The sequence below is a fragment of the Pan paniscus genome, chromosome 14 (genome assembly GCF_029289425.2).
Source record: "Pan paniscus chromosome 14, NHGRI_mPanPan1-v2.0_pri, whole genome shotgun sequence".
Classification (NCBI taxonomy): domain Eukaryota; kingdom Metazoa; phylum Chordata; class Mammalia; order Primates; family Hominidae; genus Pan; species Pan paniscus.
The window spans coordinates 103,719,305-103,732,486 of record NC_073263.2 but is presented as its reverse complement, the minus strand read 5'-3'; the positions used below and the strand labels follow the sequence as shown (position 1 = coordinate 103,732,486).

The 13,182-nt window shown below is 38.5% G+C and overlaps 1 protein-coding gene across 3 annotated transcripts in view; it reads left to right on the top strand.

The window, feature by feature from the left end:
• FGF14 (fibroblast growth factor 14) overlaps nucleotides 1-13,182 on the top strand; it is a 693,522-nt gene that overhangs the window by 187,497 nt on the left and 492,843 nt on the right. The window contains exon 1 of one of the 3 annotated variants that reach the window (XM_057299614.2): nucleotides 9,221-9,242. The exons of the other annotated variants lie outside the window; for them this stretch is intronic. The gene's annotated coding sequence lies outside the window, so the exon portion shown is untranslated. Of the gene's footprint in view, nucleotides 1-9,220; nucleotides 9,243-13,182 lie in introns of those variants that run through there. 3 annotated transcript variants of the gene reach the window in all.

Genomic DNA, 13,182 nt, shown 5'->3' with positions numbered 1-13,182 from the left:
TTCCTAGAAGAGTGAATAGTGATATGTTTCTCCTTCACAGCATGTGGGTGGTGACATTCAGTTCCCACCAAAAAAGAATCTGTTTCCCACTCCTTTCTTCATAGGTGAGTTGTTCTTTCAGGTTTTATGGGAACTCTTCAGGCTGATGAGTAAATGGCCTTTCCATACCAAATATGAGCAAATTAGGCAAGATAGAACGTCTAGAACAAGATTTCTCAACCTTGACATCACTGACATTTTGGGCTGGATAATTTTTTATCTGTGGGGCTGTCCTATGCATTATCAGATGCTTAGCTGCATCTCTGGCCCCTACCCACATGATGCCAGTGGCAGCCCCCAAGTTGTGACAATGAAAAATGTCTCCAGCAGTAGCCAAATATCTCTTCCGGTTGAGATCCCCTGATCTAGAAATATAAATTATACATAATGAACTTAACAACACAGTGAGAGGAGATCATTCCAGATGGTTGCCTAGCTTCTGTAGGGAGTGGTGAGTGTTGAAACTAAATGGCATTCCAGGGATTATGACTTAAAGGATGAATTTAACACACTTAATGAGTATTTTTGTTGTGTTTATTGTGTGATGACCAAGTTGCTCAAATAGTTTCATAAAAGGCTATGGATCCTTCTTGGAGCCACCCAATGATGTATCCTGAGGAAGGAAAACCTATATACATTTGTATATATTTTTTTAAGCTTCTGAATCTTAAATGATGGCTCAGAGCCTCAAAGTAAGAATAGAAGGAGATAATAAAAATGACACTGCGTGATAGCTTCAAAATAAACAGAACTTTAAAAAATGACAACATTTCATCATTTGGTTGAAAGTAATTAATGGCAAAGGAAGGGAATTAATGAGCAAGTGCAGAGAGTGAAAGGATCTTCCTGAGGAACAACGATGGACCAATATTGTTAATTTTGCAAGTGCAGCCAACTCAAGTATTACAAGTTATGGAGTGCAACTCAAGACAGTAAAGGAAAAGGTTAGGCTAAGGCCAAATAATGTGCTGCAGCCGAGGGACTCGATGCTTGCTTTTCAACTGGTCAGTCATTTCAGGAGAGGGGCCACCTTGTCTGTAAGACCTGACTCCTGAGTGATGATCTGAATTCTCACCCAGAGGCTTTCTCAGGCCAAAGGTATCATCAGTCTTCCTCATTCTTGAGGCTGGAGCATCTGAGTAATACCTATTAGTACCATAGACTGAGATGTCTCCTAGTTAAAGGAGACAGGAAGACCTACAGGTTTGTTTTCATTAGTGCCATCTAAAGAGGCTGGTAACTGATGGCTGGGACATATAGGGAGGGTATATAGTGTTTTCTCACTTGGCTTGGCTGTTGGCAGACAGAAGCAAACACTGTTGAGGCTGCTTGTTGGGGAAGGAGGATAAGGAATGATTCCATTTAAATTGTTGAGTCTATTTCTCCTCACTCATCAGTGCCATCTCCCTGATTTATTGCTTTTTTCGTTAACATTGACAACAACAATAATTATCTAAATGTATACAATATTTCAAGGTTTCCAAAGAACTTTCTCCTTTGGGCCTTGATTTATTGGCAGCTGCTCCAACAGATTCTTAACTTTAAAGTTGCCTGATGACTCCATTCCTGTACTCCTGAAAATCAGCTTGACATATATGCTCTATGACATTTGTTTCACCTACCATTTAGTGATACTTTGATCCTAATTCCAGCCCTGCCAATAGCTGGGAAATGCAAAGTGCTTTGAGAATCACAAGTGAAAGGAATGTTCTAGGAGGAATTATGTTATTTTTAAAGTTACGAGGTTCTAAACCCTTTCATTTATATTTTTTCCAGTGTAAATTACTGTATTAACATATAGTCCCCCTTGGCGGAAAGAAGTAAAGCTCTGTTAATATTTATTCTGTTTCTAAAAGGTAACGGCAGAATTCCCTGGGTTGTTCACTTGATCTGATGTATACTGATCCTGAAATTGCAAGGCAGACGGGGTAAATGCTGGCTGCAGGCGTGAATCTCCTGCTTAGCAGGCTGCTTTAGAGCTGTTTTCGAAGAAATCTCCATCTTTTTTATTATTTCTTTCAAGGTGTTGTATAATTTTAAAAGTGGCAGTTGCAACAGTATGTAAAAAAGGCTGACAACTGGCAGCATTCAGCTTACTTTTCTGTCCCTCTTGCAGAAAGCTAAGTGTTTTGCACTGTGGGGGGTGGGGAAGTGGAGTCACAGACTTTATTTGGATTTAGTTGCAACATGCAGCCTGGTGACAATAGCCTCCTACGGAGCAAAGCTTTTTGTAAGCTATGCTTGGCAGTGCTGGTAGAAGCCCATCATAATTCAACTCATAATATGTGTTGAGATGGCTGTAATGTCAGGATATCTGTAAATTTTGAAGAGGTAGATAGTTATTTGCCCTCCTCAATTGTCAGACTTGTAATTAGTCCTTGTTAATCTGATAATAATGTTTAGAATCATAATTCCCTGTTTTCTTCATTCAATGCATATGTCCAAAGCTGTGCCCAGAGTATGTTATTTGTAGCTCTGAAGTTGTCAAGAGAAGGAGAAGGAGAAGGGAGATATGGTTCCTCACCTTCAGAAGCTTAAAGATGGAGGCAGAGAAAGGCAGATTCTGAAATGAACAGAATAGCAGGGAGACAGGGCTGCCCAGGGAGCACTGTGCCCTCAGAGCTCTCCTGTGGGAGGTGAAGGGTGGAGGTCAGGGGGGATTCAGGTTCAGAGATGCTTTGAGATCCCTTTGGTAAGTTTCTGGGACTATTGCATGTTAGACTTTACTGTGTTCGATGAATTTGTGTGATGCTCAAGGTTGATACTCTCCTTCCATTTGCTTATAGCCTGGGAAACAGGTTGACCTACCTTAGTTCTTTAAAAAAACATGTCATATTAAACCAACAAACAAATGAAAAGTTTTGAAGGAGGCCTGAGACGGCAGAGAAGGAAGTCAGTGGGAACTAGTATGGAATAAGATGCACAAAGGTCACCTATTTGGGCAGACCAGTTGTGGAACTGGTTGAGGAATTGGAATCAGGGTCATCTGTTTGTTCCCTAACGTCCTCTAATGAGAGAAAACCTGGAAACGAAGGAGCCCTAAATGCTCTTTCGGAAAACAACTGAGTAGCTGTGAAAGGGAAATTTAAGCAAACTCAGGGAGCTTGACTTAGCGGAACGGACATTTAGGATTGATACGAGAAAAATTGAGCAAAATTATATGCATGTCAAATTGAACCAAGAAGCTTTAGTAACAAAAGGCAGTCTCAGAATTGAAGTCCTATGTATGAAAAGCGATCTAGAGTGCTTGCCCAGCTCCTCTGCTCTGTTTGGCAAATTATTCTGGTTATGAGTAAAGCTGTCTGTAACTTCGCTGATCTTGAACTCTTTTTGAGTTAGAGTTTAAAAGAGCATCCAAATTTCATTGAAAATGTATTGAACAAAATTAAAATGTGAAGTAGATTTGAGAGCCAGCCCTTTCTCTGGGCCCACCAGCTTCCTGGCACACAAGGGTCCAGTGTGTGTTTGTTGTAGCCAAGTAGCAAAAGATGTCCTAAGCAGGGAAAAATTGTCTGTTGGCTTTTTCCCCCCATAACTCTAACTTCAAAAAGTTTTGGAAATAATTGAACCAAAGATCTGATTAATTTTGAGCTAAAATGAAAGATGCAAAAATAATCTTTGAAAGTAATAAAGTGATCATATGAACACATCAATTCTGACTAGGATGAGGGGAATAAGCAAATTTACAACAGAGCAAGGCATTCTTTAAATGCTGTTGTTTAAAATGTTCTTTAAAATGTTTTCTTAGATAAGAGTGGGGTAAATCACACACATATTATTATTAATATGTATTTTTTTGGAATGAAAATAGATATAGGGATTTAAGAGACTGACCAGAGTGTGTTGTTAATTAACTAACTCTTCCTTCCTGTAAAGTTATTTTGGCCAATCTGTCTCTTGTTCTTGGTAAAATAATGAGTGATTTTTATGTTGTTCCCTTTTGCATTATAACTATAATATTTTCTTTTTTACTAAGATGGGGTCTTTAAGCAGAGAGATAGAAAGATAAAAAATGAGAATAAAGGGAGGAGGGCAGTAAGAGAAATAAACAAAGGTGGTCATAGTTGTTGCAAAAGAGAGAGAACCCAGGGGTCTTTCCTCCCAAGAGGTTGTTCACCGCCTAAGACAAGAGTTACCTCATGACAATAAAAACAATACTGCATTCGGCTTACGCTACAATTGAGACTATGATTATTTTGACCCATACCATGCACTATTTTGCCCTTCTGGAGTTTGGTGAGTTGGATTTTTCTCTACCTTGAAACCCCCTCGTTTTCCAATATTCTCTGTCCTACGTGGTTTTAATGTGATCAGTTTTTGTTCCTTTACTGTGCTGGGTAGGGTTCTTAAAATGCTTTCTTGACATTTAATTAAACATGTTTCTGTTGGTAGTTCTAAGGTTCTGGATAGGCAATAGTTTCAGGGCCATGGGAAACACACCATTTATAACAATAAATAGCTAAGAGTCGGGAGGGACTTTAAAAACAGGTACTCTGTCAGCTGTTTTGCTTTTGCACTACCCACCCCCAAAATAATTTTGGAAATCTATCTGTCCCCTTGCACATTTTTAAATGAAGCCTAAAATTTATATCACAAATTTAAATACTACAGCCCCAAATTATGTAGTTTTTAATGTAAATGTTTCCATTTTAGAACAAAAATGGTACATCTCTCTTTTAAGAATATATGATTATATCTGGAAACTACTGTGATTTGTTAATTACTGCTATTCATTTAAAATACATAAATAATCTCTTCTTTAACATATGGAAATTTTTCTATCCTTTGCTTTCCTCCATGAACTGTTCTTCCCATTTAACTTTCTTCACAGAACTTAAAGTAATATATCTATACTTTAAAGGCTTTTATTGATCACTCTTTCATACCTCTCTATAATGAAAATATTTATATAAATTAAAAATTTTTTTTCTGAATTAGATTTTCATTAGGATCATTGATCAAAATAATTTTAGATTTAGGTAACCAATAAACATAACTACATTTGTTTTAAAATGCATCTCTTAATGAAACAGATGGGCTTTAAATATTTTAATTAGTTTATTCATCTGGGGTGACATTACTTATTATTAGAATGAGAAAAGGCTCAATATTAATTGTATTTTAATTTTTTATTTTTATAGTTTTAAGTGCTGAGAACAATTGTTTTTATAAATGAATTGATGAGAAAAAGATATATTTGTCTTTCTCTCTTCCCAGTTTTTAATTAAAAATTTGTTTATTCTCTCTTTTGTTTAATAGGTGCTTGCCTTTCATTGGCTAGGAACCCTTAATCTATTGTAGATGTTAAAAGTTTGAATCAAGATTGCTCTAGCTTGAAATTGCAATTGGTGATGCTTGCTACAATTTAAAATCCCCTTTGTAGGGATACTATGGTACTCTTCCTAGCTCCCTGCTTCAAGTCAGAAGCATGATTCCCAGATGCTGAGAAAATGGGCAACTGATAGCTTATAGCTGCCCCTCACTGGAGAATTGCTCTCATGCTCTCAGCCAAAGGGACCTGCCTGGCCCTAGATTAACATGCTGGTCTACAGCCCTGTCTAGCTGGTGCAGGGGTACAAATGCCTGGCTTCAACTGGGACAAATCTTCTTTCTCTTTTAAAAGTACATTAATTTATTGTATAGTGCGGAAAATCCAAACTTCATGAAGAACATACTCAGCTTCAGACACCAACAGTTTTTGGCTGTTTCTGTTTATATTTATTCTGATACTAACTTGCAAAATTCTGAATAATATGCCTAGGATGTCTCCTTCTGGATTCATGATTTCACAAAAGTGGAGGATTTGGTTCATTACAAATACCCCAAGGTTTGGGCTTTGATTGAAACTGTCACCCAGATAAGGAACCTCATACCCAACTGGAAACAAAGCTGAAGGGTCAGCTCAGCTCTAGAGCTCCTTGTAGAATTGGCCTAAGGCTTCTGTTGCAACCACTGAGCTTTCCCCTCCACCCAGTCCTGTCTTCCTCGCGTCCTCTCAAGTGTATTCTTGGGAGTACCTCTCATAGCTGTTTTCATCTCCGAGTCTGTTCCCAAGAAACTCATTGTAAATTCTCCATTCAAGAAATTTCACTTTTGGAGTGTGATTCTGCTGGAGGGAGTGAAAAGAATCATTTAAATTTGGGTAGAAATAATACAATGAGCCTATTTCATATATTGTGGTTATTTTTGCTAGTGTCTTTTTATATTGTTTGTGTTACGAAATATCTATATTCAACAGGGGGACAGCTGTTGAAAATATGACCCACCCTTGATAAATACCCTCTTTGGATTTTTACTAATGAGTCAATAATATTTTGGTTATGTCTTGGATGATCTCCTTTCATTCCCAAGTGTGAGGTAGGATAAACTCAACTGCAATATACTCACATTTTAAAATGTAATAATCCTCACATTTAAAATACCTCAACATAAACTATGTTGTAGTTAAAGATGTGGTTTTTAACAGGGAATATGTACACAAGCACACATATTCCTTAGTAGCATGGAGCCAAGGGAAAAGCAAACTACAGTTCATGAATAATGCAGAATTTTTCTGTTTATGCAATTTCCATCTGTTGTGTGCATGGTATTTATGATATTCACAAGATAAACTGATAGGAGTGTGTGATCTGCTAATATGTATATTTTAAAAGCTTTAATTACTGTTTTTATGGAAGCATGATGCTGTGTACTTTGACTCCAGGGAGATGAAAATTAGAAAATAAAATAGCAACACAACCAACACAAATTCTCCTGAACATCAAGCCTTTTATTTTTAAATGAGTGATACTTGCTGTGTGTCTTAGCACACTCCAGGATCTCAAAGGGCTTGTCAGCATTGCTTTCTGATTACAGATTAAATGAAAAAAGAGAACAGATTTGAGTGGAGTGATTCCGCCTTTCCCCTTGCGAATCTCTCACCGTCACTGCTTTTTGCTGGCTATGTGTTGCCTTAGTTGAATGAAGAGAGGTGACTTATGTTTTTCAAATGCTGTATTAACCTTGGAAATGATCTTGGATAACTTATCTTGGAAATTAAAGTTTTAATGAAGTGAGAGTCCCTAGAGAAAATTATAGAAAAACACATTTTTTTCCTCTATAAATCAAAGGCACAATCCCACTAAAAATTTTTGTGAACTCTGTAGATTTATGAGCTGATGTGATTTAGTGGAATGCAGTGTAGATGGAGGAACTGGCTTCTTCTGTCATTGGGTAAGAAAAATCACTGGTTCACTGTGCAGCTATGAACAGATCATTTAACCTTTTTGAACTGTTGTAATTAGAAAAATGCAATGTTTGGGCTAGGTGATGTCAAACATTCGCACAGACATTTTTGAAAATCCTATATGCACTTTATTTTCACCTTCAAAACATTCATTTTAGGCCATTATGTTTGAAAGATCTTCTAGGTCTATAAACACTGTCTTTTTTTTTTTTTTAATAAAACTGACCCTTTTTTCTCAAGGACAGATGTTGCAAAACGTGTTAAAATGTCATTGTTATTTTTTTTTCAAGACCAGCATTTTTCAAATGCTTTTCAGATACTTTGACTCTCCCCCTCATTTGTTTTTTTAAAAATATTTACTAAGTTGTTTTGCTTGTTTATAAATATGGCTTTCTTTGATGACCATTTTTTGTCAATTTCCCTGAGTTTAGAAACTTTGAGGTGTAAAATGGCTTCTCATAGGTCCTTGCATTAACTGAATTGAGAAAATATTAAATCTAAGGTTTGGAGGGGAGTTTTTTTCTTTTTTTCTTTCTTTTATTTATTTATTTATTTTTCGAGATGGAGTCTCACTGTATCTCCCAGGCTGGAGTGCAGTGGCATGATCTCGGCTCACTGCAACCTCTGCCTCCTGGGTTCAAGCGATTTTCCTGCCTGAGCCTCTGGAGTAGTTGGTATTACAGGCATGTGCCACCATGCCTGGCTAATTTTTGTATTTTTAGTAGAGATGGGGTTTCACCATGTTGGCCAGACTGGTCTCAAACTCTTGGCCTCACGATCTGCCTACCTCAGCCTCCCAAAGTGTTGGGATTACAGGTATGAGCCATTGTACCCGACCAGGAGGGGAAAACTTGTTTCTGACCTTTTTATCCAATACAGCCTTTTACGAATTATTGACATTTAGGTAGTCAGTGGTGTGATTTAAGATGAGATAGTGCCCCCAAATATTTGGCTTTATACCTGATAAAATGATGCCCTAATTTTCACCTGATTAGAATATTTAGCTTGTTGTATGCAATGGCATGAAAAGCCTAAAGGATTCAAGATAATTCAAATTCCTATTGATTCACGTGATATTTTCACACTCAGTTCTTTCATCTGTTGTTTCTGCAAACACCTTCAAAACACTTCAATTTGATAATAATATATATATTCTTTGAGACAGGGACTCACTCTGTTGCCCAGGCTGGAGTGCAGTGGTGCCGTCTGGGCCCACTGTAACCTCCACCTCCTGGATTCAAGTGATCGTCCCACCTCAACCTACTGAGTAGCTGGGAGTACAGGCGCACATCACCATGCCTGGCTAATTTTGTATTTTTTGGTGGAGACAGGTTTTCATCATGTTGGCCAGGCTGGTCTTGAACTCCTGACCTCCAGTGATCTGCCCGCCTCGGCCTCCCAAAGTGCTGGGATTACAGGCATGAGCCACTGCGCCGGGCCTGATATTAATATAATTTTAAGAAAGATACTTTTTTTCATTTAAAGTGCTGTGGCTTATTTATTTATTTATTAGCTCACAAAATTTTCATCTGAATTGGTCAGAGTAGGACCCTAGGAAACCGGAGAGGATGTGGGAGCTGCATAGAATTCACTGCATCTGTATTCCTATGCATCGAGGAATGAGATTTTTACCGCACACCCAACTTGCTCTGAAAAGGTCCTCTGAAAAAACAAATAGCATGTAGCCCGTGTGTGTGTGTGTGTGTGTGTGTGTGTGTGTGTGTGTGTGTGTGTGTGTTTGAAGGTTGACTAGTGTGAATTAGTTAAATGCTTTGTTTCCATTCCAACCCCTAAATGAATTTACCTCTAATCCTAGTAGCTGGAATCTATTGCATTTTTTTTTTTTTTTTTTTTTTTTTTACCGCAGGGAGCTTCTTGAGCTACCTTCTCGTGGAAGCCAAGTCCCAGTGACTGGTCCACGTCACCCCAGCTGGATAGTCTAGTGTGTGATGCTCCTCATGGCTTCCACTAGGAGTGTGTGAGTTGCTGCTTGCCTGACCCACTTTCCACTTCCCATTTTGCATAGGGGCTCCTACTTTTTTGTTTGTAGACACACTGAATTATGAGGGAAGTTTAAACAGTTTATTTATGGAGGTTTTTTTTTTTTTTTTGTCTCTCAACCTTTCTTGGGGGAGAGATGGCAAAATGCTTTCATGTTTCTTTCCCTTTCTGAAGGCGGTTTATACCCCTCCAGTCTAGCATCTCCCATTTGGAGAACTCTTTCCCTTTGGAGAATATATACCAGGCTATCAATTTCTTCCTGTGGTTTATTAATTCCTCCCCCTCTGACCCTTGAAGGCAAATTGAGATCAGGGACCATATGTTATACTTTGCATCTCCCATAGCACAATATCTATGACATGTGTAATGTCTAGTGCCCACACATAATACCTACAGTACTTTAGTTAAAGGCTTTGTTTCCATTCCAACCAAGTCCAATTATTATATATTGACTATAATAATAGCAATAATTACTATTGGGCTTTTTTTGAGTGTGTGTGCCTTGTTTTATGTTAAGCATTCCATGTGCATCATCTCATTTAGACTTTATATCAGTTTTGTAAGGTCAATATTAGAAATATTCTCCATTTTATAAATGGAAAAACCAAAGCTCATAGAAGTTAAATAATTCCCAGGTTAACACATGTGCATTCACATGCACACACACACATACACACCTAATGCCATGTGCCAAAGCCCTTCTTCTCTCAGTTTCTGCTGGCTCCGTAAGCAAGGGAGAAGAAAGCTATTCTCAGAATAAGCAGTAGAGAAGAAAGCTGTCTCAAGATGGGGCCAAGTGGAGGTGTGCAGAGAAGGAAAATACATATATTCTGATTGCCAGTTTTCCCCTGAAGTACAAAATCAACCTAACTTGTACCAAGACATTTTATCTCTTTTTGTAGAATGCCCCCACATTGTCTACTTTATCTCCTTGTGTTGCCATGGCTTTAATCTTATACCTTGTGATATAATCATCTTGGCCACTTGTCCTTTTCCTGCCTTAAGTTTTATTATAAAGATCCTTGCACCAATCCTAGCACTTTGGGAGGCCGAGGTGGGAGCATCACTTGGTCAGGAGTTCGAGACTAGTGTGGCCAACATGGTGAAACCCCATCTCTACTAATAATATAAAAATTAGCCAGGCGTGGTGGTGCATGCCTGTAATCCCAACTACTCGGGAGGCTGAGGCAGGAGAATTGCTTGAACCTGGGAGGTGGAGTTTGCAGTGAGCCACGACTGCACCACTGCACCCCAGCCTGGGTGACAGAGGAAGACTCTGTCTCAAAAAATAAAATAAAATAAAATAAAAATAAAATAAAATAAAATAAAATAAAATAAAATAAAAGATGCTTGCCCCAAATTAAATAAAAATGTTTGAACCTGCACCAACCATATATATGGGCCATGCCCAACTCACTCTGCCCTGCTGTCTCTGCTTTCCTGGCCACTAAACTGAGGTTTGGCACAGAGAGGTGTGGTTACAGTGGGTGGGAGATGAGGTTGTCCAGTTTATCGAGCCCAAATCGTAGCTTAGATATCTGAGATGGGAGGAGTATGAGTGTGTGTGTGTGTTTGTTTCTTCCTGGGAAAATTGAACTAAGTGGACTCAGGAGAAGCAGTTTTTGAGCAACCATCACTTATGGTGGAGGCTCAGACAAGCTTGGCTGAAGTGGGCCAGACAGCAATGTGCGAAACACAAACACTACCTACCTCCTAAGTTTACCTGGGTCCTGTAAAACCTGCCCGAATCTGAAGCTGAGTCAAATCACAATTTTGGATATTGTTGCCATGAATTCAGTTTCCACTGTGGTAACTGAAAGTTTTAATTGGAGCAGAAACTCAAAATCCATGTTGTTCTGCAAGACAGGAGACCTTGGCCATCTATAGTACCTGGTCATATAGTCTTTCCCACTGAGCATAAACCAGTTGTTCTGTCAGAAGCCACTTATCTAATTAAGTGAACAGTGCACAGAAGGTAACAATTAAGCTTTAATTAGCAGTTGTTTCCAATCATACAGTCCAACTTTAATGGGGGAAGTGGTGCATGGTCTCATCACATTAAATTGTATTTGTCCTAATGCAGATTGGTGTCAAAACCTGTGTTAATTGGAAGAAAAAAATGAAGATTGTAACTTTATTCCATAATAAAAAATTAGACTTCATGAAGTACACTTAAAAGCAAAGTGGAACAATGTTCAAAATTCACTGTTTCAATAAAATTTTATTTTTCCTTAATAAAAGTTTTCCAGATATGAATATTCTAGATTTTAGAAATAATAAAACATAATTAAATTTCACCAATATCCTCTTATTGGTCTCATTTTGTATTAAAATCAAGAAATTATGTAATTTACTTTCAAAGAGGTAGTAGATGCATTGTACAAAATTATAACTAAAGGATCCTAGGGAAAAGGCTCTGTGTATGCTTGTTCTTGGGCCACCCAGTGCCTCTCCCCAGAGGCAATAGTTCTATAGTTGCGCTAATATCTTTCTAGGGTTATTCAGGATTTTATTCTTTCTTATAAAAATTATAACAAAAGTCTTCATATACATCACGTAGTTCAAGAGATTTATGACTATGTATTTACAAAGCAGATTCTCTTTTGTCTTTTGAGGGGCTGACATTTAATTAGTTGTTGATATGCACTTGGGAGATGCAAACTAATTTATTATAGTATTTACATAAAACATAATTAAGAAGACAAACACACTGCTATCAAAACAAAGGAAAACACATACTGTAATAAAACATCGAACTGGAGTAGAATTTGCCCTGTGCTTTAAATGATGGTGGCTGTGGCTCTTCATAATGCTGCTGGAATAGGGTTTCCTGTCTTCCATGCCTGTCTCTGCCTTGGAGGGACTTTGGTAAATCCTGATCTGGTTATTAGTTATCTACATTAAGACTGAAGGTTTGGACAGCACTGCCTCCTGAGCACCAGTATCGAGGCCTGTGGGCTCCTTTGCCCATTCTCCATTTCTTTGAGAGTTTTGGATGGGGCATTAAAAGCACAGCAGCACTGCAGTATTCTAAATCTGAGCCCTTTTCTTGCTGGTGGTCAGAATAATGCCATGGAACTCAGAAAAGGAGATTTTACCAAATTGTCTACTACATAAGGATAGCACTTCTCTGCAAATGCTTTTGAAGTTCTGGAATAAAAAGTGAAAAACAATAACTCTAAGCACACTAGGTCAGACCTTTTCTAAGATGAGAAGGCTCTCATTATGAGGCTTCAAAAGGTAGCAACAGCCATACTGCTAAGATGAGAAAGTTTAATTCTGTGAAACAACTGCAAAGGACTTTTTCCCCCAATACAGCAGGATATCATCTGGCGTAAACTGAATGTTTTCTGTGTAATATGAACAGGCTAGTGGTGATTCAAAATGTTCTGTAATTCCTCCTTCTGCCCTGGCCATCACCCTCACTTATCACCTTCTCTCTCTGTAGTATCATAAACTTGCTTCCTGCTCGTGGGTCTCCTTTTTGTGTGGGGGAATGAGAACTAGTGTTATCAACTTCCATACCACTTCTTCTCATCAATGACCACATCCTTATAGGCCCTTGGCACTGTTTCCTGACCATGATAATCTTTCTTGGGGCCCTGGCTTATGGGACTATATTAGTCCATTCTTGCTTTGCTATAAAGAAACACTGGAGACTGGGTAACTTATAAAGGAAAGAGGTTTAACTGGCTCATGGTTTCGCAGGCTGTATAGGAAGCATGGCAGCATCTGCTTCTGGGGAGGCCTCGGGGAACTTATAGTCGCGGCGAAGGCGAAGCGGGAGCCAGCACTTCACATGGCAGGAGCAGGAGGAAAAGAGACTGGGGGAGGTGCCACACACTTTTAAACAACCAGATCTCATGGGAGCTCACTCACTACACAGTACCAAGGGAAGATGGTGCTAAACCATTCAT